The sequence below is a fragment of the Eumetopias jubatus genome, unplaced genomic scaffold (assembly GCF_037043125.1).
Source record: "Eumetopias jubatus isolate StellerSeaLion01/CBP00866 unplaced genomic scaffold, mEumJub1_p1.0 scaffold_3, whole genome shotgun sequence".
NCBI classification, from domain to species: Eukaryota; Metazoa; Chordata; class Mammalia; order Carnivora; family Otariidae; genus Eumetopias; species Eumetopias jubatus.
This window is the reverse complement of record NW_028274809.1, coordinates 108,757,950-108,781,663: the sequence shown is the minus strand read 5'-3', so window position 1 is coordinate 108,781,663 and position 23,714 is coordinate 108,757,950.

Below are 23,714 nucleotides of genomic sequence, written 5' to 3'. Positions count from 1 at the left end.
GGAAGAATTAAAATTCCTTTTTGAAAATTGGTTGGAAGAATATCCCTTTTCAGGTTCAAAGTGACTACTGGGAATTAATATGCATGTCATGGTGATGCCTCTACAGCCCCATCAAACATGGGGCGTGACTGCTGCAGTCAAAGATTTGACTTGTTTGTGTTTTGCTCCTGCTGTCAAGAGAGCTGCACCAGAGCTGGTCATTCAAAAGCATGTTTTGAAGCTTCGGCCCCTCATGTGCAAGAAAATTGAAAAGAAGTTGAAAGAGGCAAAAATCAGAAGAAAACAATAAGGACATCTCAAATATTGGCCAAATTTATTCTTGTAGTAGTGATAGGGGATACTGAAAATCCTTGGTGTTGGATAAATTTCAGATCCCTGCTAGCCAAAAATCAAACCCAGAAGAGACGTTATGGACCCTGGACATGAGAATAGTAATGTGTGGCAATTCCCAGAAAAGAGTTCCTTTTATAATCATATTGATGTTGGAACCTCAGTGAGCATGTTCTAACAATAGTAGAAATTCATGTCTAAGCATTTTTCTCCCAGGGACAGCTTATCCTGTGAGCTCTGTTCTCTGTTGATTATGGCATTTGACCTTTGAAAACTTGCATAGGAAAAGGAAATATGCAAAAGAAGGAGTTCTTTTATTTTAATTTAAATTTTACTTAGTTAACATGCAGTGCAATATTGGTTTCTGGAGTAGAATTCAGTAATTCATCACTTACATGCAACACACAGTGCTTATCACAACAAGTGTGCAAAAGAAGGGTGATCCTCCCCTAATTTAATATTTACATGCCCTTGCCATGCTTCTTTTAAATAAATTATTTTTGCTTTACAAATACTTCTTTAATTTTGTTTTTCTCTGAGAGGAAAAGTACAAAGCAGAAATGGCCTATGAAGGACTTGGTGACCATTAGACACCACAAGACAACTTCTGAGCCTTGGATGGCTCTGGTTCTGATTTGACCAGGAGGTGTCAGAACCAACTGGTGCTGGGAATGAACAGTTTCAAGTCCAAAGGGAACAGCAATGGCAGAGAGAGGATGCCAGGCTCATAGACTCAGGAAGATAATATAGATGAGGGCTAGAATCCAGAAGGAAAAACAGGGACCAGAAAACCTGGTTAGAAGCCTAGAAACCCAAGAAAATGGAACAGAGATGGAGGTAAACATGAGCAGTTAACAAGGAAATTCACCATCTAGGCCAGTGGTTCTCAAGCCTGGCCACACATTGCAATCACCTGGGGAGTACCCTGTACTTCATCACATCACAGATTTTTTTTTTTTTTTAGGTTATTCAAGTAGAAATTTTGTCCTCACACTCCAATTGAAACTTCCTTGCCAAGGTCAATAATGATCTCCATATTTCCAAATTTAAAGAATACTTTTTTTTTCTCATTCAACTTACTTAAATTCCAACAGAATCCTATCCAGTCAATCCTCCGTCTCTAAACTCTTACTTCTCTTGGCTTCAGTGACACCATTATTGTTATAAAAAATAATAAACAAAAAAATTAAATAAATAAAAATAAATAAGTAAAGGCAACTCATTTTTAGCATTTATTGCTAACATTTTCTTTCCTAGGCTTCTCAGTGTTAAAATGTTCCAGGATCCCATTTCTGTCTCTCTCTTTCCTCTCCATCTCTCTTTACCCTTCCCTTCTCCCATCCTTTCTTTTCCTCTTCCTTCTCATCTTTTAATTTATTTATTTATTTATTTATTTATTTATTTATTTATTTATCTATCTATCTATCATCTATCTATCATCTATCTATCTATCTATCTATCTATCTATCTATCTATCTATCATCTCTTTCTGCTTATACTCATGTCCTAGGTGACTAGATCCTCTAATAAATCAATGCCCATGGCTTCAAATACCATGCACACACTCATAAGACCTTTAATCAGTCAGGATAGCCTAGATTCTGCAGTACTAACAGACAATTTCAAATTTCATTAGCTTAGGATAACCTGGGTTTATTTCTTGCTCATGTTACAGATCCAAAGTGTTAACAGGTGTTGTTCCTCATTGTAATCATTCCTTTCAGAGTCATTATCTTGATAGATGCTCCTATTATCACATCAGCTGTGAGAGGGAATGTAGTGAATTACACAGTCCTCTATGAAAGGTTCTGCCTGAAAGTGAGATAGGTGCTGTTATTCCATTTTCCAGGTGAGAAACTGAGGCATCAAGAGGCTAAAGCAAGGGATAGAGCTGGGCTATGAATCCAGAGATATATTACTCTCACTGGTTTATGAATGAGTGAACTAGGCCACAGTGAAGTTGACAGTTGCCTAGGGTCACACTGTACTCTGGATAAGATCATGTACTCATATAACTCTAGTCTGCTTGACAACTGAGCCCACATTCCCCATCACACTCTGCCATCGATCACTGGAAGTCTCATTCCTGCTTGTGAAGGAATCATTATTATCTTCCACGAAAGTGAAGTTTTATAAGAAGGAGTAACTTACTAACAACAGCTAATGTGTGCAGCTGTCTTACAGGAATCAGCTTATTCATTCCCTGTTAACAGTTCTATGGAGTAGATGTTATTATTATTCTCATTTCACAGTGGGGAACTCTAAACTCTGATTGTAGAGAAATAAGTACTTTTGCCAAGGCCACACAACTTGGAGAGGTGGAGCAGGATTTGAGGCTGGGTAGATGACCCCTGACCTGATCACACACCCTCAGACAATGCAGCCATAATGTACTTTTCCAACCTGATATGCGTTAGCTGTTGAAATCCATCTCCTACCTCAACACTAATGGGTGCCTTATGATTGGTGTATAATGTGGTCCAGTCTTATAGGTTTGATAGCCATAGATATAGAATGAGGCCTGGCTGAAACCCCTCAGTGGTCAATTTTGACAGCCAGAGACCCCTTCTTCCAGGACAGTGGATCCTTTGTAGGTATGTGGCAGGGGAATTGTATTGTAGGGGCAGCCAAATGTAGTGACACAAAATTCTATCTCCTAAGTTGATGGCTGGTTGGCCCCGTAGTTATCATTTGAGCAAGACTTCCCTAACCTGGAGAAGAAGGGTCTCTTGGGATTCCTACTACCTATATGCTCAACTCCTGAGCAGGTCTGCAGGATGCTGCCTCCTTTAGCAGCCTCATACTCTGCAAATACCCGCACATGTGTCCTCCATGCTCCATCACACTAGAACTACCAGGCCTTCCTAAACCTTCCCCCTCCTTCCCCTGATTTCATCCCAGTCACTGCCCTGGAATGTTGGTTGGCTCATCCTGAAGTGTGACCCTCTTTCTACCTTTCTGCCACTGCTGCAGTCCCATTGTCTTCCCACTATGTGGCTTTGCATTTGAATCCTGTTTGGCACAGGGCAAAAGTACACCCTTTGGGGTCAGACATATTTTTACTGGAACCTTGACTTTTCCACTTACCAGGTGAGTGACCTTGCATGTGTCTCTTCAGTTCTCCAGACTCAGTCTCCACACTATAAATTCAGGAAGTCATATTAACCTTGCTGTAGGTAAGACTGTATATAAAGGTAGCACAGAGTCTCAAGGAAAAGTGGCTGATTCACAAATGAAGGGAAGGTGATCTTTTAGCCCACTGATTATTGACCAATAACTACACAGCAAATGCATATCTACATATGCTTGTAAATAGATACATCTGTGTTAAATGCATTTAGTGAGGCTGCATATACATACATGCCACTGCCCTGATGGACAAATCAATTCTCCTCCCTTCCCCACAACCCAGCTAAGTTTCCCCAGGAGCTCCCATGTGGCCTGCTAATGGGGAACTGAAACTTGCCAATTAAAAAACTTAGCTAAATTTCTTTTGAGTTGCTTGGCTGGTTGTTTTTCTTACAGGATGGCCAAAGTGGGTGGTCTAACCTCTGTACTCCTCAGGGCTGTGTGCACTCCTGCGATCTGTCTGTGACTCTCCTTAGTAACCTTTCACCCCTTAAACTAATCAACAGCATCGGTACATGTCTTCTACATACTTGCACAAGATGGTAAGAAATTGTGGTTGCTTACCACCCTATGTAGTAACTCTGGTATGATGAGGGAAAAGGGAATAAGGAAGAGAAAGCATTCTTGTTTCAGGAGGGGCATGGGTTAAAAGAGTTTGGGGGGCCTGACACATTTTTTTTAAAGTTTATTGAGAGAAGCCAGCAAAACTCCTTTCAACCAAAGAGATTCTAAAAACAAGAAAGGCCTTTTTATCCAGTGGGGTCACGTAAATTTTTTATTCCTTTTGGAATAAAGCAAGCATGTGAATTTCTAGCTCCTTTTAATCTGTCACTCATGTATCATATGTCAAGGGGCTGGCGCTGAAAAGTGAATTACATAATGAGTGAGTGGAAGACGTTTTTTCCCTGACATAAGTATGCCTTAAATTACATATTGTTCATCTGGTTTTTAAAATATGGAGTTCTATTTTTTGTGGTTGTCAAATATGTCTTGAAAAGCCTATAATTTCTCAGTAAGGATCAGAAAAACTTTTCTGCATAACAAAGTGGAAGCTACTCTTTTGGTTCTCAAGGTACCACTATTTGGAGATCGGTGAGATTTATTTGCGTTTCATTAATCATTAATGCTAGGGGTGAGTAATCATAATAATAGCGATAATAATATTCTGTGTCACCCTAAACTCTCTGCCTAAGAGGTGCCAAGAGGTGGATGGACATGCATACTGAAACCTTACATCTGGATACACTGTGTGCCTGGGTGGAGGAGCTAGAATCTAAACACGTGAGGCCAAAAGCCCATGAAGACAACCTGTGTTCACACAGCCATGATAATTGAGGTCTGACATTTCTGTTCACAGCAACATGCTGAGAAAGGAAGAGGAGAAAGCAGACTCCCTTGCACAGGGTAACATAAAGTAGCACTTCCAGCATACTAAGAAGGCAACGGCATCACCTGTAATGGGCCCTGTGTCTTTTTATCCCCCACAACAGTGCTGTGAGGCTGAGGGGCCGCATGGATCCTGTGATTCCAGACAGGTGAAGTCATAGGCCAGGGTCAGGCAGATGGTGAGTGATAGAGCCCTAGTCTATCTCTGTCCCTCTAGGCAGTGATCACAGCAACACTCAGGAAAGCCTTATGGTTCCATTTTTACAGCGAGGGTTACAGAAGTTAATGAAGCTGTCTGGCATTTCCAACTTCATTTCTTTTTCTGGCATCTTCTACACAGTAAGTGACAAGGCTTGGATTTCACCTAGTTCTGACTGATGCCAAGTAGAGCAAACTTTGTCCTCAGGAGAAATCTGTCATGGAACATCAATATGTAAAAAAAATGGATAAAAGAGCATTAGTATATACTCATTTTATAAATCTATATTATAACATTTACTTATAAAATTATCAGTAGAAAAATTAGTATATCAAGATGATCATAAAAACTGGAAACAATTTTAAATATAACTAATAGTTTTACCTTAGCTTCAGCATCCAATTTATTTTTCAGTTTCCTGTTATTTGAAAGTCTCAAATATTAAAAAATTGCCAGTTGAAAATGCTAAGTTATTTTTTAGTAACTCTGTTTTTGGTCTTAGGTTATTTAAACCAATCTAAAAGCTTGGAAATTAGAAGGGCAACAGGAATGTTTTGTTTCAAAGATGATGTCTTAACAACATTTACTACTGAAAATATCTTATACTCCTAATGATTTCTCAGCTGTCTAATTTTTCATAACCTGTAGGAAATATTTTGAATATCATGTGAAGTTCACTAGTGCAGGTATATGAAATCTAATATTCCTCATTGCTTCCCTCCCAAATAGCAACTTCAATGTGAAAATGGTCAATTCTTTTGTCCTATGTTCTATGTGGATTATAAACTTTGATGTTCAAGTTCACCCTTCACTTTATTTGCTGCCATGGGTGTAGTGATGCTGTGACTTTGCATTTCTAGTCTGTAGAGCGCAGTATTGTCACTTTGCAGTTGTTATTGCATGCAAGACTGCCATGTCATGAGGGAGCTATGCCCAGCATGCAGCTGAGTGTGGTTCAAGTGTGCTGAAGAATATATTCACCTCTACAAATTATGTCAACAGACGTGCTGTTCAGACTTCAAATGAATATCACTACAGAATGGATCTCTTTCTGGTTGGTGATTAAATTTCAAGAAACTCATATATATGGTTGGGATGGTAAGAGAGGATTGTTACCCTGAGGTTAACTCAGCTGCCTATATGAGCATGTCATAGACTCTTGTGCAAAATTTTGTTACATAATATATTTAAGTGTTAAAGCTTTATTGCAGCATAACTTACACACAAAAATATGTTAAATGGAATGAGAATTGGGTGCACAAAAAGACACCAATATATTGGGTTTTGAATAATGAATAGGAGTTCTGGGAGGGAAAGGAAACAGGGACCTATGTACCATGGTCCTCTAGATCCAGTGCCTCTGATGGGTTTCTAAGGAACTTTCTCTCCCTTTCTATTGAAGCTCTGTAATCTATCATTTTGGTATTCTGGAGTTTCAAAAAAATGTGTTAATGTGGGAATTAATTTTTATATATTTGGCTCAGTTCATGATGCATGTTTTCAATTTTGTGACATGCCTCTTTCTAGCTCTGGGAAGTTATTTCATTATTTCTTCAAAATTGTATCACCTCCATCTTGTGCTATCTTCCTTAGAGCACCTGCTTTGAAACTCCCTGTCTCTGTGCTCTCATCTCCTTTGCCTCCTTGGCCTGAACAATTTCCTTAACATGATTTTCCAGGCATTCTAATGAAACACTTTTGGAAAACCCAATTTTTTTTCTTCTTATCTAGCCTATAGCTTGTTCTTATTCTTTTTCCATTTTTCAATAGCATCCAATTCCTTTAAAAACTAAATCTAACATTTTATTTCAAATTTCTAGGGTACAAATTGGAGTTTTCAAGTTCTGTTTTGTTCTCCGAACCATCTGCAATGGCAGGTTTGTTTTTTAGCTAAGAAGATGGTCTGTACATTATTGTGCCTGTGGCTGGCAGGATATAATTCAAGGTGAAGGGAGAGAGCCATTCATTACATCCTTCTACTCACTCCAGCCCTTGCTCCACTGCTGAAATCAGGTGGGCTTTGCCCAACACTCCAGCAGCCACAATAGAAGAAGTGTGTTGGATCTTTTGTCCACTGATGAGTGCCTTCTCATGGTTCCATGTTTTAATATAAATATATTCCTATTTATGCTTCTGCCATCATTTTATGGTCTTAGGAGAGAAAACAAAACCAATGTATGTACTTAGCCATCTGGAATACAAGTCCTGTTGTGAGATGAATCACTAGCTGTGTTGTAAAAATATAAGGTAGATGGACATCTGTGATGGAATAGGGGGGTGGAGGAAGGTAGTGGAGAAATGGTGTGAGAACTGGGGCTTGAAGAGCGATCAGTATTACAAAGGGCAGGGAGTGTTTGAGACAGGTGGGATGGGGACTCCTTGGGGCTCTGTGGGTGATGGTGGGACAGGAGCAGGGGCTGATGAAACAGGAGAGACATGACCAGCAATAATCTTGTTCCCCACATACTGTTCCCTCTCCTGCATTTTGATTTAATTTTGTGATTTGGTACTGACTGAGCTTCTTTCTGAGGGGAGTGGGCACAGCCCTGAGTCTGCAGCAAGGTTCTGGATAGGGAGTCCCAGGGTGACTTGCTGCCTGATGTACTTCATGCATTGCAGCTCCTTCACCCTGCAAATGCCCCATCAGAAGAAATGATAAAGCATGTTTTAAACATGATGAGGGAATCCAATGATAATTTGTGATAACACATCTGGTGTTATCAATAGCTCTGCACCTGCAATGGAAACACAGTGGGATGCTGTTTGCAAATATGTAAAGTCTTGTCAAAGGATGCCTTGTGCCGAAGTAGCAGAAAGTAGCTTCTGTGGAAGTGCTTCTGTAGCAATAACAGCTATTATTGATTACCCAAAACTTTCAGAGGCTCGACGGCATATAATTATCACAATATTGTGGTATGTATTGTCACATATCATATAGCTGAGTTCAAAGGAATTAAAGCACAAGATCATGCACCCATTTCTCATGGGCAGAGACAGGATCTGAACTTATGCCTGCCTGACTGCTTTTCACTGTCCCTCTGGATGCTCTGCACCACTACCCACCACTACCTACACCAGCACTTCTTTGAGTCTTGCTTGCCTATGCTTATTTTCTCTGCAGCATTAGGTGCTCTAATACTGGAAGTATCTGAGGAAATCAGGGCCTTGCTGATGGGTCCAGTGTTGTGGCAATCAGGGGCAGCTAGGTACAGAAAAGCCTCGTCACAGCAAACAGGGATGTTTCAGTGCCATGAAGGGATCTGGAGAAAGTACCCACTGGGACCTGACTCTTGGAGTTCCAGTAAGCCCCAGTGTGGCCTGTGGTCTCAGCCTTGATCCTTCAACATAGAGAAGGGAGGCACTGAGGAGGCTGACAAGTGGGACATAAAGAGAAAGGGAAGATGTATTAAAAAGACTGCGAAAGACATACACCACTCCCCATCCCCAGTGGGGAGCCTTACTTTTTAAAAGAAACACACATGCAGTATATATATAACCATTACATTTCACCTGAGCATATATATATATATATATGTATGTATATATATATATGTATGTATGTATATATATATATTTCCATTACATTGTACTTCCCATACTGCATTGTAACTAATATTTGAGTTTGACTAACTGAGCATCTACTACATGCCAGATGCTGTTCTAGGCATTAAGGATATAGCAGTGAATGAAACAAACAAAAATCCCTGCCCTTGGAGAAAATGTATGTGTGTATGTATGTATATATGTATTTACTTATTAAGATTTTATTTATTTATTTGACACACAGAGAGAAAGCACAAGTAGGCAGAATGCCAGGGAGAGGGAGAGAGAGAGAAGCAGCTCCCCACTGAGCAGGACCATGAGATCACGAACAGAGCTGAAGGCAAATGCTTAACCAACTGAGCCACCCAGGCACCCTGAGAAACTGTATTTAAACAATTATACAGGAATATCAAATGCTAGAAGGGAAGGTAGATATAAATGATTATATAAAATTCCCCAGGGAGTTTTTATTAAGTGATGTCATGAACAAAAGCAAATATTAAACAACAGACTGAGTAAACACAAACGGCCACTCATATACCAAAGATTTATGTGTCATATACACTTACCAACTAATTTCATATTATGGCACGTATAAAAGTGGATGATGTGAGTTCAGTAACCTGGGGTAAATGAAAGGGGTTGTGTGCAGCCTGAGGAACAAGGCTGCCTGAAATCCAAAGCTGTCCACATTTCAGCATGCTTATAATCCATGTGTGGCATATACTATTGTGTGCCATTTGACAAGCTCTGTACTCAAAGCTCCTACAAATTGAAAAATGGATAATCCAATAGAATAATGGGAAAATATGATGAATTCATAGAGAAAACACCAAAGCCTAAAACTTATATGAAAAGATGCTCAACCTCACTAATAGCTAGAGAAATGTAAATGAAAACACATTTCCTATTGCCAAAGAACATCACATATTGCTAGTTATGTTGGAGAAATAGGTATGCTTAATCTTCCTGATGGAAATGTGAGTTTAATATCTCTGGAAAACAATTGGGTATGATGTATTGAAATAAAAAATATGCCTATAGCATATAAGGGGAGCCTTTTTGTATGTCAAAGGACTGGAATGAATCAAAATACAATCCACTAGGGACTGGTAAAATAAAGATGCACCCAAGTACTGGAGTCCTGTGTGGTTGGGGAATGTCAGGAAGCCCCACCTTTATACTGGAATGAAAGTGTCAAGACATGATGTCAAGATAAGAAAGCAAAGTGTGGATTCCTTGGTATGTCCATGTGTGTGGATGTTTGTAACATCCTGGAACTCCAGGGACCGCCACAGAAACCGAGTTTTTTGTGCATCTGTGTCCCTTCAGAAGGTCAGCACTGTCACGGGGACACCAGTGGTATGAGCATGGACAGCAAAGTAATAAGCCTGTTTTCTGAACCACCCAGGGAAATGGAGGAGGTTTGCTCATGTGGGCCATGTGGGTCAAGCCTTTTCCTCACTCCACTCAGACCCTCCAGCATCCCCGAAAGCCAGGCCCACTTTTACGAGGAGGCAGCTTATCAGATAGATGCAAGATGCCTATTCAGGGGCAGGCAGGAGATCCTTTATGGTTTTCTTTTCTTTTTTTCTGTATATATATATATATATATATTAATATAGTTAACAGATAATTTTGGATCTTGCTTTTTAATGTAACATTATAATGTACATAATTATTGTGTTATTATGAACTCTTTTAAATAACATATTTATCTTCACAAGTTTGACAGTCACAAAACACTTTTCATATAAATTATCTTCTCCGATCCTGACCTCTTTATTTATTCTTCTCCTGAGGGTAATGCACAAAGAGAGGAAAAGTATTTTAGACAATCTGCCTATTGATAATTGAGCAGTCCATTTGATGGCTACTTAAGATACTTCCTTAATCTTTTTCAGTGAACCTCATCAAACAAGAATTTTGACCCACAATAAAACTTTGACAGATACAATCGATATTCTAAAGTAGCAGATGCAGAAATTTACAGTATATTTTAAAACCTAATTGATTTATAAAACCACATGGAAGGATTACCAAGGAAATCAATTCCTGTAATTTGCTGGGAGACCGGTATGGTCTTCTGAGAACAGCCTGAGGGTGACCAGGAGTTTTGTCTGCAGGAAAAGGGATACAGTTAAGACTCAAGATTCTAGGCCTGACTCTGCCACTGTGTTGTCCAGGAACTCAGCCCTGGTCCCCTGGTGCCTCATCTGTGAGAGGGGACTTTGGCATGATTGCCCACAGCTTGACATACATTTGTAAAGTAGTTTAAAAGTGTTCTAATTGCTTTCACACACTTCGACTTTATTTTTCATAGTGCCCTGTGAAATAGCTAGACCATGATTTAGCATTTACAATAAGAAAAAAGTTATGGGAGGGGCGCCTGGGTGGCTCAGTCATTAAGTTTCTGCCTTCGGCTCATGTTATGATCCCGGGGTCCTGGGATCAAGCCCCGCATCCGACTCCCTGCTCCACGGGAAGCCTGCTTCTCCCTCTCCCCCTCCCCCTGCTTGTGTTCCCTCTCTCGCTGTGTCTTTCTCTGTCAAATAAATAAATAAAATCTAAAAAAAGAAAAAAGAAAAGAAAAGAAAAAAAAGTTCTGGGAGGTCCAGAGAAGTCCAGAGGCATGCCCAGTATTGCATGGCCTGAGCAGGGTCTCCTGGCTCCTAGGAATGCTGCCATCCTGAGCTCTGAAGACACCCAGTGCTGTTCCAGGGGGACTTCCCATATGGAAGCAAATGTCTGCTCAGCCTCCTGACCATCAGTTCCACCAACCCTACAGTGCAGAACCTCCTAAAACAGGGCCAAAAGATTAAGGCAAGCCTAGAAGGGAAAGGCTGTAGGTGAGAATTACCAAATTTCATGTCTCAGATGCAAATTTTTGCTTCTGGTAGGGGAGGGGCTTTCTCAGTCAAAATAAAAGTGAGATGAAATTTCAAAAAATAAAAAATCATTTACTGTTGACAACAACTTTGGATTTTTCTGTTGTTGCTTTTAATGTAAGAGGATTATTGAGATATAACTCACATAACATACAATAGACCTAATGTAGGAGGGAGCAAGATGGCAGAGGAGTAGGAGACCTGTATTTCCTCTGGTCTCAGGAATCCAGCTGAATAGGGATCAAACCATTCTGAACACCTACGAACTCAGCAGGAGATAGAAGAAAAGAATAGCAACAACTCTCTGAGCAGAAAAGCGACCACTTACTGGAAGGTAGGACCTGCGGAGAAGTGAATCCGAGGCGATATTCGGGAGGAGAGACGGCGGGGGAGGGGGCCTCTGTCGGCCACTTCTGGCAAGTGATAGAGCTGCGGAGCACAAAATTGGAGCTTCTAGAAGTCGGCCCCGCTGAGGGACGTCGCTCCAGTGGCTAAGCGGGGGGTAGGAACCCTCGCAGGACAGTGTGGTCTCAGGACCCTCGGGGTCACAAAAAGACTGGGGGTGCCTGAGTGAAGCAGAGCTCCCAGGTATTGGAGCCAGGAAGCCAGCTGCAGAGACCGAGTCGAGGCACGGGCTCTCAGCTCGGGGTTGCCATAAACCATGGTCCGTGGCAGAGTAGGGCCACTGCTCCTCCAGCAGGGACCCAACAAGCGGCAGATCCAGGGAGACTCCCCTTTCTCCCCTGGGAGGAGTGGCGCAGGAGCACACCGCAGGGATCTGCTGGGTTTGGAGGCTCCACGCTAAGTCAGGTGCCAGAGATAGAAACACTCGGTCACAGGCCGGGTGAGCACGGAGTGTGGCCGGAGACCAGGGAGACAGGAGTGATTGATTGCTTTTCTCTGAGGACGCACTGAGGAGCGGGACCCTGAGTTCTTGACTCCTCCGGGGTGGAGATTGGGAGGCCACCATTTTCATTCTCGTCCTCCAAAGCTGTACGGAAAGCTTGCAGAGAACAAAATCTCCCTAGAGCAAACCTGAGCAGATTGCTTAGCCAGGACTGGCAAGGGTGGGGCAATTCCGCCTCCGGCAAAGACATTTGGAAACCATGGCAACAGGCCCCTCCCACAGAAGATAAGCAAGAATAGCCAGCCAAGACCAAGTTTACCGATCAATGAGAACAGGAGAACTCCAGCGCTAGGGGAATACTGCACATAGAATTCATGGCTTTTTGGGTGCCTGGGTGGCTCAGTTGGTTAAGCGACTGCCTTCGGCTCAGGTCATGATCCTGGAGTCCCGGGATCGAGTCCCACATCGGGCTTCCCGCTCAGCGGGGAGTCAGCCTCTCCCTCTGACCCTCTTCCCTCTCGTGCTTTCTATCTCTCATTCTCTCTCTCTCTCAAATAAATAAATAAAATCTTAAAAAAAAAAAGAAGAATTCATGGCTTTTTTACGAGGATTCACTAGTATTTCAAAGTTAATTTTTTTAACTGTTTTTTTTTCGAATTTTTCTTTTTCCCTTTTTCAACCAACATATCAATCCCTTTTGAAAAAAAACTTTTATTTTTCACTTTTAGAGTCATATTCTATCCCTTCTTAGTAGTTACCCTTATTTTTGGCATATATATATAAGTTGTTCTCTCTTTAAAATATTGAGATACAGTTTCTTCGAACATGTCAAAATATACCCTAAATCTCTAGTGTATGGCTTTGTTCTAGTCTCCTGCCTGATCACATTCTCTCCCCTTTTTTTTATCTTTCTTTCTTTCTTTTTTAATCCTCTTCTTTCTTTCTTAAAGCACCTTATCAATTCCTTTTTTTAAAATTCTTTATAATTTTCATTTTTACAATCATATTTCATCCCTTCATTGTATCAGCCCTTAATTTGTACATATTTAGTCTTTCTTTCTTTAAAATTTTAGGAGGCACATTCTTCTAACAGACCAAAATACACACAAAATCTCCTGTGTGGCACTGATCTATGCACTACCCTGATCATATTTGATCATATTCTGTTTTTTTCTTTTGTTCTGTTTTTGTTTGTTTTTATCTTTTTCTTTTTTTTTTTCTTTTTCTTTTTTCTTTCTTTCCCTTTCTTCTCCCCTGGTTCAGGTCGTTTCTGATTTGTTTAGAGTATATTTTCTGGGGACATTGTTAACCTGTTAGCATTTGGTTCTCTCATTCATCTATTCTCCTCTGGACAAAATGACAAGATGGAAAAAATTCACCTCAACAAAAAGAACAAGAGGTAGTACCATCTGCCAGGGACATACTCAATACAGACATTAATATGATGTCAGACCTAGAGTTCAGAATCATGATTTTAAAGATACTAGCTGGGCTTGAACATGGAAGTTATTAGAGAAACACTTCCTGGAGAAATAAAAAAACTAAAATTTAACAAAGTCGAAATCAAAAAGGCTATTAAGGAGGTGCAATAAAAAATGGAGGCACTAACTGCTAGGATAAATGAGGCAGAAGAGAGAATCAGTGATATAGAAGATTAAATGATGGAAAATAAGCTGAGAAAAAGAGAGCTAAACAACTACTGGATCATGAGGGCAGAATTCGAGAGATAAACGATATGATAAGATGGAACAACATTAGAATAATTGGGATCCCAGAAGAAGAAGAAAGAGAGAGAGGGGCAGAAGGAATATTGGAGCAAATGATAGCAGAGAACTTCCCTAATGTGGGGAAGGAAACAGGCATCAAAATCCAGGAAGCACAGAGAACCCCTCTCAAAATCAAAAATAGGTCAACACCCCGACATCTAATAGTAAAACTTACGAGTCTCAGAGACAAAGAGAAAATCCTGAAAGCACCTCGGAAGAAGAGATATGTAACCTATAATTGTAGAAATATTAGATTGGCAACAGACTTATCCACAGAGAACTGGCAGGCCAGAAAGGACTGGCATGATATCTTCAGAGCACTAAACGAGAAAAATATGCAGCCAAGAATACTATATCCAGCTAGGGTGTCATTGAAAATTGAAGGAGAGATAAAAAGCTTCCAAGACAAACAAAAGCTAAAGGAAATTGCAAACACGAAACCAGCCCTAGAAGATATATTGAAAGGGGTCCTCTAAGCAAAGAGAGAGCCTAAAAGCAGCATAGATCAGAAAGGAACACAGACAATATACAGTAACAGTCACCTTACAGGCAATACAATGGTACTAAAATCATGTCTTTCAATAGTTACCCTGAATGTAAATAGGCTAAATGCCCCAATCAAAAGACACAGGCTATCACATTACATTAAAAAACAAGACTTATCAATATCCTTTCTGCAAGAAACTGATTTTAGACCCAAAGACACCCCCAGATTGAAAGTGAGGGGGTGGAAAACTATTTACCATGCTAATGGACATCAAAAGAAAGCTGGGGTGGCAATCCTTATATCAGAGAAATTATATTTTATTTTTTTAAAGATTTTAAAAAATATTTTATTTATTTATTTCAGAGAGAGAGAGAATGACAGATAGCACGAGAGGGAAGAGGGTCAGAGGGAGAAGCAGACTCCCTGCTGAGCAGGAAGCCCGATGTGGGACACTATCCCGGGACTCCAGGATCATGACCTGACCTGAAGGCAGTCACTTAACAAACTGAGCCACCCAGGCGCCCCAGACAAATTATATTTTAAAACAAAGACTGTAATAAGAGATGAGAAAGGACACTATATCCTACTTAAAGGGTCTATCCAACAAGAACATCTAACAATTGTAAATATCTATCCCCTTAACATGGGAGTGGCCAATTATAAAAGGCAATTAATAACAAAAGCAAAGTAACCCATTGACAACAATACAATAATAGTGGGGGACTTTAACAACCCGCTGACTGAAATGGACAGATCATCTAAGCAAAAGATCAACAAGGAAATAAAGACTTTAAGTGACACACTGGACCAATAGGACTTCACAGACATATTCAGAACATTCCATCCCAAAACAACGGAATACACATTCTTCTCCAGAGCCCATGGAACATTCTCCAGAATAGATCACAACCTAGGTCACAAATCAGGTCTGAAATGGTATCAAAAGATTGGGATTATTCCCTGCACATTTTTAGACCAAATGCTTTGAAACTAGAAATCAATCAAAAGAGGAAAGTCAGAAAGAACTCAAATACATGGAGGCTAAAGAGCATCCTACTAAAGAATGAATGGGTCAACCAGGAAATTAAAGAAGAATTAAAAAAAATCATGGACACCAATGAAAATGAAAACACAACTGTTCAAAATTTTGGGATACAGCAAAGACAGTCCTAAGAGGAAAGTATATAGCAATACAAGCCTTTCTCAAGAAACAAGAAAGGTCACAAATACACAACCTAACCCTACACCGAAAGGAGCTAGAGAAAAAACAGCAAATAAAGCCTAAACCCAGCAGGAGAAGAGAAATAATAAATATCAGAACAGAAATCAATGAAATAGAAACCAAAAGAACAGTAGAACAAATCAACGAAACTAGGAGCTGGTTCTTTGAAAGAATTAACAAGATTGATAAACCCTGGCCAGACTTATCAAAAAGAAAAGAGAAAGGACCGAAATCAACAAAATCATGAATGAAACAGGAGAGATCACAACCAACACCAAAGAAATAAAAAGAATTATAAGAACATATTATAAGCAACTATATGCCAGCAAATTAGATAATGTGGAAGAAATGGATGCATTCCTAGAGATGTGTCAACTACCAAAATTGAAGCAGGAAGAAATAGAAAACTTGAACAGACCTATAACCACTAAGGAAATTGAAGCAGTCATCAAAAATCTCCCAACAAAGAAAAACCCAGGGCCAGATGGCTTCCCAGGGGAATTCTACCAAACATTTAAAGAAGAATTAATACCTAATCTCCTGAAACTGTTCCAAAAAATAGAAAAGGAAGGAAAACTTCCAAACTCATTTTATGAGGCCACCATTACCTTCATCCCAAAACCAGACAAAGACCCCATCAAAAAGGAGAATTACAAACCAATATCCTTGATGAACATGGTGCAAATATTCTCACCAAAATATTAGCCAATAGGATCCAACAGTATATTAAAAGGATTATTCACTATGATCAAGTGGGATTTATCCCTGGGCTGCAAAGTTGGTTCAACATCCGGAAATCAATCAACGTGATACAACACATTAACAAAAGAAAGAACAAGAATCATATGGTCCTCTCAATAGATGCAGAAAAAGCATTTGACAAAGGACAGCATCCTTTCTTGATCAAAACTCTTCAGAGTATAGGGATAGAGGGTATATACCTAAATGTCATAAAAGCCATCTATGAAAAACCTACATGATTATCATTCTCAATGGGGAAAAGCTGAGAGCTTTCCCCCAAAGGTCAGGAATGTGGCAGGAATGTCCACTATCACCACTGCTATTCAACATAATATTAGAAATCCTAGCCACAGCAATCAGACAACAAAAAGAAGTCAAATGCATCCAAAATGGCAAGGGGGAAGTCAAAGGCTCATCTTTGCAGATGATATGATACTGTATGTGGAAAACCCAAAAGACTCCACCCCAAACTGCTAGATCTTAGACATGAATTCAGTCAAGTGGCAGGATATAAACTCAATGCACAGAAATCAGTGGCATTCCTATACACCAACCACAAGACAGAAGACAGACAAATTAAGGCATCAATCCCATTTGCAATTGCACCCAAAACAATAAGATGCCTAGGAATAAATCTAACCAAAGAAGTAAAGGATCTGTACTCAGAAAAGTATAAAATACTCATGAAAGAAATTGAAGAAGACACAAAGAAATGGAAAAACGTTCCATGCTCATGGATTGGAAGAACAAACATTGTGAAGATGTCAATGCCACCTAGAGCAATCTACACATTCAGTGCAATCCCCATCAAAATACCACCCACTTTTTTCAAAGAAATGGAACAAATAATCCTAAAATATGTATGGAAACAGAAGAGACCCCGAATAGCCAGAGGAATATTGAAAAAGAAAAGCAAAGCTGGCGGCATCACAATTCCGGACTTCCAGCTCTATTACAAAGCTGTCATCATCAAGACAGTATAGTACTGGTACAAAAACAGACATATAGATCAATGGAACAGAATTGAGAGCCCAGAAATGGACCCTCAACTCTATGGTCAACTCAGCTTTGACAAACAGGAAAGAATGTCCAATGGAAAAAAGACAAGTCTCTTCAACAATGGTGTTGGGAAAATTGGACAGCCACATGCAGAAGAATGAAACTGGACCATTTCCTTACACCACACACAAAAATAGACTCCAAATGGTTGAAAGACCTCAATGTGAGACAGGAGTCCATCAAAATCCTAAAGGAGATCACAGGCAGCAACTTCTTCGACCTCGACTGCAGCAACTTTTCCTAGAAACATCACCAAAGGCAAGGGAAGTAAGGGCAAAAATGAACTATTGAGATTTCATCAAGATAAAAAGCTTTTGCACAGCAGAAGAAACAGTCAACAAAACCAAAAGACAACCAATAGAAGGGAGAAAATATTTCCAAACGATATATCAGATAAAGGGCTAGGATCCAAAATCTATAAAGGACTTATTAAACTCAGTACCCAAAGAACAAATAATCCAATTAAGAAATGGGCAGAAGACATGAACAGACATTTTTCCAAGAAGACATCCAGATGGCCAACAGACACATGAAAAAGTGCTCAACATCGCCTGGTATCAGGGAAATCCAAATCAAATCCTCAATGAGATACCACCTCACAACACTCAGAATGATTAAAATTAAGAAGTCAGGAAACAACAGATGTTGGCGGGGATGCGGAGAAAGGGGCATCCTCCTACACTGTTGATGGGAATGCAAGCTGGAGCAATCACTCTGGAAAACAGTATGGAGGTTCCTCAAACAGTTGAAATTAGAGCTACCCTATGATCCAGCAATTGCACTACTGGGTATTTACCACAAAGATCCAAATGTAGGGATCCGAAGGGGTATGTGCACCCCAATGGTTTTAGCAGCAATGTCCACAATAGCCAAACTGTGGAAAGAGCCAATATATCCATCGGCAGATGAATGGATAAAGAAGAAGTGGTATATATACACAACGGAATATTATGCAGCCATAAAGAGGAATGAGATCTTGCCATTTGCAATGACGTTGATGGAACTGGAGGGTGTTATGCTAAGTGAAATAAGTCAATCAGAGAAAGACATGTATGATATGACCTCACTGATATGAGGAATTCTTAATCTCAGGAAACAAACTGAGGGTTGCTGGAGTGGTGGAGGGGTGGGAGGGATGGGGTGGCTGGGTGATAGACATTGGGGAGGGTATGTGCTATGGCGAGTGCTATGAATTGTACAAGACTGTTGAATCACAGATCTATACCTCTGAAAGAAATAATGCAATATATGTTAAGAAAAAAAAGAAGAAGAAGATAGGAGGAGAAGAATGAAGAGGAGTAAATCGGAGGGGGAAACGAACCATGAGAGACGATGGACTCTGAAAAACAAACTGAGGGTTCTAGAGGGGAGGGGAGTGGGGGGATGGGTTAGCCTCGTGATGGGTATTAAAGAAGGCATGTTCTGCATGGAGCACTAGGTGTTATGCATAAATAATAAATCGTGGAACACTACAGAAATCTAATGATGTAATGTATGGTGATTAACATAACAATAAAAAAATTTAAAGAAGGAAAAAAAATAGACCTAATATATAATTGCATGGCTTTTAGTATATTCACAGAGGTTTGCAAATATCATCACAATCAAATTTAGAACATTTTCATCACCCAGAACGATACCCTGTAAGCACTTTTAAGCACTCCTATTCTTTCAAACCCCCTCCCTCCCACCAAACTACGCAATTACTAATCTGATTTCTGTCTCTCTATTTGCATATTCTGCATATTGCATATAAATGGGATCATATAATATGGCATCTTTTGTGACTGGCTTCTTTTACTTAGTAAAACAGTATCAAGGTTCACCTATGTTGTTGCATATATTTGTATTTCCTTTATTTTATTGCCAAGTAATACTTGCTTTATGGACATACCACATTTTATCTATCCATTCATTAGTTGTTTTCGCTTTTCGGCTATTATGAATAATGCTCTTATGAACATCTGTGTAAAAAGATTTTGTGTAGATATAGGTCTTCATTTCTTTTAGCTAATGCCTAGGAGTAGCTTTGTTAGAAACACCAAACTTATTTCCAAAACATCTGCACCACTTTGTATCCCCACCAGTGATGTCTCAGTGTTCCAATCTCTTCACATCCCCAACAACATACATTATTATAAGTCTTTTTTATTATAATCATCCTAGAGAGTGTGAAGTGGTATTTCATTGTGCTTTTAATTTCCATTTTCCTGATAGTTAATGATATTGAATGTTATTTTTAATGTTCTTGTTGGGCATTTATGTGTCTTCTTTGAAGAAATGATCATTCAAATCCTTTGCCTATTATTAAATTGTGTTATTTGTCTTATTATTGAGTTGTAGGGGTTCCTTATATATTCTAGGTACAAGTCCCTTAATTTTTTTAAATTTTTTTTGTTATGTTAATCACCATACAATACATCATTAGTTTTTGATGTAGTGTTCCATGTGTCATTGTGCATAACACCTAGTTCTCCACGCAGAATGTGCCCTCTTTAATACCCATCACCAGGCTAACCCATCCACCCACGCCCCTCCCTCTACCTTCAGTTTGTTTTTCAGAGTCCATCGTCTCTCATGGTTCATCTCCCCCTCTGACTTATTCCCCTTAATTCTTCCCCTGCTGCTATCTTCTTCTTTTTTTTCCTTAACATATATTGCATTATTTGTTTAGAAGTACAGATCTGTGATTCAACAGTCTTGCACAATTCACAGTGCTCACCATAGCCCGTACCCTCCCCAGTGTCTATCACCCAGCCACCCCATTCCTCCCACCCCCCACCACTCCAGCAACCCTCAAATTGTTTCCTGAGATTAGGAATTCCTCATATCAGTGAGGTCATATGATATATGTCTTTCTCTGATTGACTTATTTCACTCAGCATAACACCCTCCAGGTCCATCCACGTCGTTGCAAATGGCAAGATCTCATTCTTTTTGATGGCTGCATAATATTCCATTGTGTATATATCCCACTTCTTCTTTATCCAGTCATCTGTCGAAGGACATCTTAGCTCTTTCCACAATTTGGCTATTGTGGACATTGCTGCTATAAACTTTGGGGTGCACATACCCTTTCGGATTCCTACATTTGAATCTTTGTGGTAAATACCCAGTAGTGCAATTGCTGGATCTTATGGTAGCTCTATTTTCAACTGTTTGAGGAACCTCCATTCTGTGTTCCAGAGTGGCTGCACCAGCTTGCATTCCCACCAACAGTGTAGGAGGGTTCCCCTTTCTACGCATCCCCGCCAACATCTGTCGTTTCCTGACTTCTTAATTTTAGCCATTCTGACTGGTGTGAGGTGGTATCTCATTGAGGTTTTGATTTGGATTTCCCTGATGCTGAGCGATGTTGACCACTTTTTCATGTGTCTGTTGGCCATTGGGATGTCTTCTTTGGAATAATGTCTGTTCATGTCTTCTGCCCATTTCTTGATTGGATTATTTGTTCTTTGGGTGTTGAGTTTGGTAAGTCCTTTATAGATTTTGGATACTAGCCCTTTATCTGATATGTCATTTGCAAATATTTTCTCCCATTCTGTCGGTTGTCTTCTGGTTTTGTGGACTTTTTTTGCTGTGCAAAAGCTTTTATCTTGATGAAATCCCAATAGTTCATTTTTGCCCTTACTTCCCTTGTCTTTGGCGATGTTGCTAGGAAGAAGTTGCTGTGGCTGAGGTCGAAGAGGTTGCTACCTGTGTTCTCCTTTAGGATTTTTGATGGACTCCTGTCTCACGTTTAGGTCTTTCAACCATTTGGAGTCTATTTTTGTGTGTGGTGTAAGGAAATTGTCCAGGTTCATTCTTCTGCATGGGGCTGTCCAATTTTCCCAACACCATTTTTTGAAGAGACTGTCTTTTTTCCATTGGACATTCTTTCCTGTTTGTCAAAGCTGAGTTGACCATAGAGTTGAGGGTCCATTTCTGGGCTATCTATTCTGTTCCATTGATCTATGTGTCTGTTTTTGTGCCAGTACCATACTGTCTTGATGATGACAGCTTTGTAATAGAGCTGGAAGTCTGGATTAGTGATGCCGCCAGCTTTGCTTTTCTTTTTCAATATTCCTTTGGCTATTCGGGGTCTCTTCTGGTTCCATACAAATTTTAGGATTATTTGTTCCATTTCTTTGAAGAAAGGGGATGGTATTTTGATGGGGATTGCATTGAAAGTGTAGATTGCTCTAGGTAGCATTGACATCCTCACAATATTTCTTCTTCCAATCCATGATCATGGAACGTTTTTCCATTTCTTTGTGTCTTTTTCAAATTCTTTCATGAGTATTTTATAGCTTTCTGAGTATAGATCCTTTGCCTTTTTGGTTAAATTTATTCCTAGGTATCTTATGATTTTGGGTGCAATTGTAAATGCGATCCACTCCTTGATTTGTCTCTCTTCTGTCTTGTTGTTTGTGTATAGGAAGGCCACTGATTTCTGTGCATTGATTTTATATCCTGCTACTTTACTGAATTCCTGTATGAGTTGTAGCAGTTTTGGGGTGGAGTCTTTTGGGTTTTCTACATAAAGTATCATATCATCTACAAAGAGTGAGAGTTTGACTTCCTCTTTGCCAATTTGGATGCCTTTGATTTCTTTTGTTGTCTGATTGCTGTGGGTAGGACTTCTAATACTATGTTGAATAGTAGTGGTGATTGTGGATATCCCTGCCTCTTCCTGAGCTTAGGGGTAAAGCTTTCAACTTTTCCCCATTGAGAATGATATTTGCTGAAGGTTTTTCATAGATGGCTTTTTTGATCTTCAGGTATGTACCCTCTATCCCTATACTCTGAAGAGTTTTGATCAAGAAAGGATGCTGTGCTTTGTCAAATGCTTTTTCTGCATCTATTGAGAGGATCATATGATTCTTGTTCTTTCTTTTGTTACTATATTGTATCACGTTGATTTATTTGCGGATGTTGAACCAACCGTGCAGCCCAGGGATAAATCCCCCTTGGTCATGGTGAATAATCCTTTTAATGTACTGTTGGATCCTATTGGCTAGTATTTTGGTGAGAATTTTTGCATCCATGTTCATCAAGGGTATTTGTCTGTAATTGTCCATCTTGATGGGGTCTTTGGTTTTGGGATTAAGGTAATGGTGGCCTCATAAAATGAATTTGGAAGTTTTCCTTCCATTTCTATTTTTGGAACAGTTTCAGGAGATTAGGTATTAATTCTTCTTTAAATGTTTGTTAGAATTCCCTTGGGAAGGCATCTGGCCCTGGGGAATTGACTGCTTCAATTTCCTTAGTGGTTATATGTCTGTTCAGGTTTTCTATTTCTTCCTGGTTCAATTTTGGTAGTTGATACAGCTCTAGGAATGCACCCATTTCTTCCAGGTTATTTAATTTGCTGGCATAAAGTTGCTCATAATATGTTCTTAGAATTGTTTGTATTTCTTTGGTGTTGGTTGTGATCTCTCCTCTTTCATTCATGATTTTGTTGATTTGGGTCATTTCTCTTTTCTTTTTGATCAGTCTGGCCAGGGGTTTATCAATCTTGTTAATTCTTTCAAAGAAGCATCTCCCAGTTTCGTTGATCTGTTCTACTGTTCTTTTGGTTTCTAGTTCATTGATTTCTGGTCTGATCTTTATGATTTCTCTTCTCCTGCTGGGTTTAGGCTTTATTTGCTGTTTTTTTCTAGCTCCTTTTGGTCAGGGTTAAGTTGTGTATTTGTGACCTTTCTTGTTTCTTGAGAAAGGCTTGTGTTGCTATATACTTTCCTCTCAGGACTGCCTTTGCTGTATCCCAAAGATTTTGAACAGTTGTGTTTTTATTTTCATTGGTTTCCATGAATTTTTTTAATTCTTCTTTAATTTCCTGGTTGACCCATTCATTCTTTAGTAGGATGCTCTTTAGCCTCCATGTATTTGAGTTCTTTCTGACTTTGATCTTGTGATTGAGTTCTAGTTTCAAAGCATTGGGGTCTGAAAATATGCAGGGAATAATCCCAATGTTTTGGTACTGGTTGAGACCTGATTTGTGACCTAGGATGTGATCTATTCTGGAGAATGTTCCATGGCACTAGAGAAGAATATGCATTCCATTGGGGCCTTGGGATGGAATGTTCTGAATATGTGTGTGAAGTCCATTTGCTCCAGTTTGTCATTTAAAGTCTT